The sequence below is a fragment of the Elephantulus edwardii genome, unplaced genomic scaffold, assembly GCF_000299155.1.
Source record: "Elephantulus edwardii isolate Elephantulus edwardi_28Jun2011 unplaced genomic scaffold, EleEdw1.0 scaffold00038, whole genome shotgun sequence".
Lineage (NCBI taxonomy): Eukaryota > Metazoa > Chordata > Mammalia > Macroscelidea > Macroscelididae > Elephantulus > Elephantulus edwardii.
The window spans coordinates 1553666-1559368 of record NW_006399788.1 but is presented as its reverse complement, the minus strand read 5'-3'; positions in this window follow the sequence as shown (position 1 = coordinate 1559368).

The window sequence follows — 5703 nt, the reverse complement described above, 5'->3', positions numbered from 1 at the left end:
TATAGTAGCTACTTAATTAAAATGACAAAATTTTTGCCTTCAAAGTACTTCAATTCTAGTTGAGAAATAGATAAATAGGCAAAATGTAAACAAGATACAATGAAAGCGAGTGGAAAATACTTAGTATTTCCTAGAAACATTGGGGACCATTGCTTCTATCTTTGTGCTACTTTTTGCCTTTAAAATGTAGACACACAAAATTTACTTCTAATAACATACTATGTCATGGGAAGCTGTTACCAGCACTTTTATTTGGCAGAGACTCATAGTCAAGCAAGGTATCAATGAAGGATTAAAAGAATGAGAGAGATTCCTGCAACAATGAATGAATGGAAATCCAAAGTCTTTGTAAATTTTCATTGAAATTAATAATAATTTTTTTTTAAAAAAAGAATGAAAGAGATTCTGTGTACTCTGAGTGGAGACTATTGACAAGGAGAAACTGAAGGAACTTGAAGTGGGGCATCCAGTGTGTTTGGCTTGAAGAGTATAATGGCCTTTCTATGGTTGATCCTGAGTTGGAAAATGAGGATTGTTGGTAGTCACAGTCAAGTCAAGGTCATTGAGGCCAAGAGCTACAAATGCTGTTAGAGTTGTATGTTTGCAGCTACTGAATCAATTCATATCACTAAGGGAGGGTTTTGCCTCTCACTTACCTTCTACTTTACTAAGCATGGTTCCTTTTTCCAGGGATCCATTCCTCCTGATAATGTGTCCAAACTAATTGAGACAAAATGTCTTTACGCACACTTTGGAGGATCATTCCACCTATAGTTCTTCCAAGATATATTAATGAATTCCTCTAGTAGTCTACAGTAAAGTAAAAATTCTTTATCAGTACCATAATTCAGATGTGTCAATTCTTTTTTTTATCAACCTTTTCCTTGTCCAGCTTTCACACACATATAAGACAATTGTAAATACTATGGTTTAAGTAAGGCACACTTTAGTCTTGAAAGTGATATATTTTGCTTGTTGACAGTTAAAGATCTTTTGCAGCAACACATTACCTGACTACCTTTTTTGACTGCTACTTAGATGGGCATAGATTGTGAATCCAGGTAAAATGAAATCTTTGACCATGTCAACATTTTCTCTGTACTAGCAATGTTTAAAATTGCTCTTGTTGATGGAGAAATAAGAGTTTACTGGTGGGAAAGGCAGCATGTATTAAGGCAGTCTACTGAAACCATATGGTAGTTTGAGGGACTCATAATTGGATATGCGGAGCTGAAGTTAGAATGAGGGTAAAGTTGCAAAGAATGTTAGTTGCTATATCAAAATGGGCATTATTATTCCACACAAAGCTCAAGAGTTTAAATTCTTTATGGAAACAATAAAAAGTCCCTGAAAGATTCTGAGCAGTAAGATAATTTTTTATTAAGGATAACAAAGAATCAATGCCTGGTTCTGGTGCTGGAGAAGAGTCTTGAACATACTATGGACCACCAAGAAAACAAATAGGTATGTCTTGGAAAGAGTGAAAAGAAGTTTCTTCTTGGAGCCTAGGATTTTGACCCTCAGTCTCTCATACTTTGGGCATGTGGACAGGAAGAACTGGTCCTTTTAGAACAACACCATGCCCGGAAGGGTGGAGGGATAGCAAAGGAGAAGAAAACCCCAGATGAGAAGGATTGATACAGTAACTAGGGCAATGCGGGTAAGTGTGTGAGAATCAGAGAGATTGGCTTAGGACAGGGCAGGCTTCAGAGCCGTCGGACATAAATAGGGTTGCTATGAGTTGCAGGTGACTCAATGGCATATAAGAACATGTGTTTGGGGAAATATCTCTGCTGCAAATCTACTGTAAAAGACATATTTAAAGTGCTAAACCTCAAGGTCCAACAAGGTCTTCTGAGCACAAACGGGCACTCCTCCCTCAATAGAAGCTGTGGGATTAGCATGTCATTCTTTTTCTATTTGCTGATCGTATTAAGTAATTCGGCTCTTCTTTTTTTTTTTTTTTAATGTTTTGCTATTTGCCATGGATTGACCCCCAATGACTACCTTAACTGTATGAGATTTTTATTTCAAGTAACTTTAAAATTTTTATTTCTTCTATAAACCAGTAGTGCTTAAGCAAAGTGTAGTTAGCTTTTATGAGTGTATTGTGGTCCCCCCACCCCTATCCTCTCGTTAATTTCCAGTTTTATAGTGGGTAGTTCTGGAGAATAAACCTTGTGCACTTGAGAAAAAAATGAGTTTTAGTTGGGTGAAGTATCCTGAATATATCCATGTATAATTTAGTTCTGCTTGTTTCTTGAGTTTTTGAGTAACTGTTTTTTGGTGAGAATGGTGTGTTGATGGCCCTTACTACTGTGTTGTCTATTTTTCTTCAAGTCTGTCCAACTTCCTTTAAAATGTACTTTGCAGATCATTGGGTACATAAATGTTAATCAAGGATTTGTCTTCTTGGTCTATCATGACTTTTTTCTTCATATCATGTCCTTCCTTATCTTTTATAGTGGTTTTCATCCTGAAGTCTATTTTATCAAATAGTAGTATTGCCTTTCCAACTTTCTTATGGATACCATTTGTTTGGTATATTTCCCCCTGCCCTTTGATTTTGATCAGATTCTCACCACTGGGCCAATTGGCAGCATCAATATGGATGGTGAAGAGATTGAGATAGTTAACAGTTTTAGTTTTCTTGACTCCACAGTCAACACTCTTGGTAACAGCAGCTAGGAAATCAGGAGATGAACTGCATTGGGAAAGTCAGCTGTGAGGGACCTCTCAAGAGTACTGAAGAACAACGACATCAGGCTGGAGACTAAGGTGCGCCTGATCCAGGCTACAGTCTTTGCAGTTACGTGCTATGAATTGGAGAGTTGGACAGTGAATAGGGATGACAGAAAGAGAATTGATGCCTTTGAGTTTTGGTGCTGGAGAAGAGTGTTGAATATACCATGGACTGCTAGGAGAATAAACAGGTTTGTCCTGGAAAGGGTGAAGCCAGAATATTCCCTGGAGTCAAGGATTCTGAAGCTTCATCTGACATACTTTGTGCATGTTGCAAGGAGGGACTAGTCCTTGGAGAGGGACATCATGTTTGGGAGAGTGGAGACCCTCGATGAGATAGATCGATGAGATGGGAATGAATGTATTTGAGATGAGATTGGCACAGGATAGAACGGCGTTTAGGGCTCTTGCACATAGGGTCGCTATGAATCTCAAGTGACTCAATAGCACATAACAACAACAACAACCTCATTTCTTAAATGTGTTTCTTGGAGCCAAAATGTTAATCAGGTTGATTTTTTAAATCCATCCTGCTACTCTTTTTAATTGGTGTGTTTAAGCCATTTATGTTGTGTGTGATTATTGATAAGGCCAAGTTTTATCATTGTCATTTTGCTGCATTCCTTTTTCTATTGTTCCTGCTTACATTGGTCCACCCACTTTCCTCTGCTGTCTCTGCATAGGACTTCCCTTAGTATTGCTTGTAGAGTTGGTCTTGTTTTCACAAATTCCTTAATTCCATACTTTTCTGCAAATGACCTAATTTCCCCTTCATATTTTATGGACAGCTTGGCTCAGTATAGAATCCTTAGCTGTCAGTTGTTTTCTTTCAATCTTCTGTAAATACTATCCCATTCTCTCTCTCTTTTTTTACCCATGGTTTCTGCTGAGAAGTCAGATTAATCAAATTGGTTCTTCTTTGTAGGTGACTTTGTCTCATGCTGTTTTAAATATGCTATCCTTTTTTATTGTGTCTCTCTGGAGACTTATGTGCGTCTGATACAGGCCATGGTCTTTGCATCAGAGACTTGGACAATAACTAAGGAGGATAGAAGGAGAATTGATGCCTTTGAGCTGTGGAGCTGGAGAAGACTATTGAGGGTACCATGGACTGCTAGGAAAACAAACAGATTCATCCTGGAGAGGGTTAAACTGGGCGGCTTCTTGGAGACAAGGATTCTGAGGCTTCATCTAACATACTTTAGATATGTTGTAAGGAGGAACTGGTCCTTGGAAAGGGACATCATGCTTGGAGGGACAGTGCAGGAGGCAAAGGCCCTCTATGAGGTGGATTGATTCAGTGACTAGGGTAACTGGGATGGATGTATCAGAGACAGTGAGATTGGCACAGGACAGAGCGGAGTTTAGGGCTGTTGTACATAGGGTCGCTATGAGTCGCAAGCAACTCGACAGTGTATAACAACAATATCCTTTTTTATTATTTTGGAGAATTTGACAATGACAGGTCTTGATTTTGAGGTCTAGTCTGTTTGGCATTCTTTGAACTTCTAAAATGTGTACTTCTTTCTTTCGTGATATCTAAAAGGTTTCTTTCAGTACCTCTTCCACAATATTTTCTGTGCTATTTTTTTTACCCTCCTGACGTTCCTATCTTGCACATGGTATTTGGTTTGATATCATCTGACATGATACTAGTATTTTCTTCTTTGAGTTTCTTGTATTCTTTCTAATTCTCTGTTCTATTTTGTCTATTCTGCTCTTTTGTGCCTGCAACATGTTGAAAATTTCTACAATATCATTCTTGATGTTCTAAACTATATTTCCATACTTATCTGTTGTTTCTGGTACTATGCTAGTTGTGTCCTCTGTCTTGTGATAATTCTTTCACTTCTTGTTTACTTATGGTTTCGTTCTTTCTTCTAAATTTTGTAATTTTTTTTTCAATACCAGTTCTTGAAACTCTATGTTGGCATATTTCTTTTACCTTTCTTTCTCTAAAGTATTCATTGGGTCCTCAATCTGGTCTGCTTTTAAAGAATTGTTTTATTGTTTTGCATACAATAATTTGTTTACTTTTTTTTTTTTTTTTTTTTTTAGTATATGTGCTGCCGAAGCGAGCACAATAATTTGCTTACTTTGTTTCATTCAAGACTTGGCTACTTTTTCAGACGTATTGTTTTGTTTTTTTCATAATATTTGAACCTGTATGTTGCTTCTTTAAAACTATATGATGTGGATTTGGAGGAGAGGTATTTACCACCATACCCCTCACTATACAAAGCCTCTGAAGGAAGCTAAGAAAGTCCCAGGAATGCTGGCTGGGCCCCTTCCCTCTCCATGTTTGGGCAGTAGATGCTCCAAGTGTACCTGTGTCTTTTCCTGAGGCTAGGGTAGGAAAGGCTCTTTGTCATGTTTTATGGACATACTTTACGTGTAGGAGGATATGAATCACTAGAGTTAGAGGGAAAATCATAGTAAGCAACCTTCTAACATGTCCCCCAGTGATACCAATTTATGGAGCATTCTTCTGGGTACACGTTCTCAGTTTCTGGGTTTTGAATATGCTACCCCAATATCTCCTTGCTTGAGTGGTTTCTATTTTGTAGGTAACTCTTCATTTTTCATTCTTAAACTGAAAGCAGCTTGAGGTTTTTACTATGTATGTCATGGTAACTTTCTTTTGGAGTGTATCCTGTTTGGTGTTAAGACAGCTTTTTGAATGTATGATTTTTCAAGATACCTTCGAAAGATTTCTTTTCAGATCTCTTCCACAGTGTTTTTTGTGGTGCTCTTTTGGGTTTTTGGTTTCGTTTTGTGTTTTTTTTTTAATTTTTCAGATTTCAATTACTTGTATGTTCTTCGTATCCCACATAATTCTTATGCTTTCTACATTTTCTTTCTTTTTTTTTTCCGCAGCAGATTAGCACAGAGGATTTTATCTTTTTCCTCACTGGTCTTGTTTTCCATTTCTTCAATTCTGCTTTTCTTTTTTTAAATTTT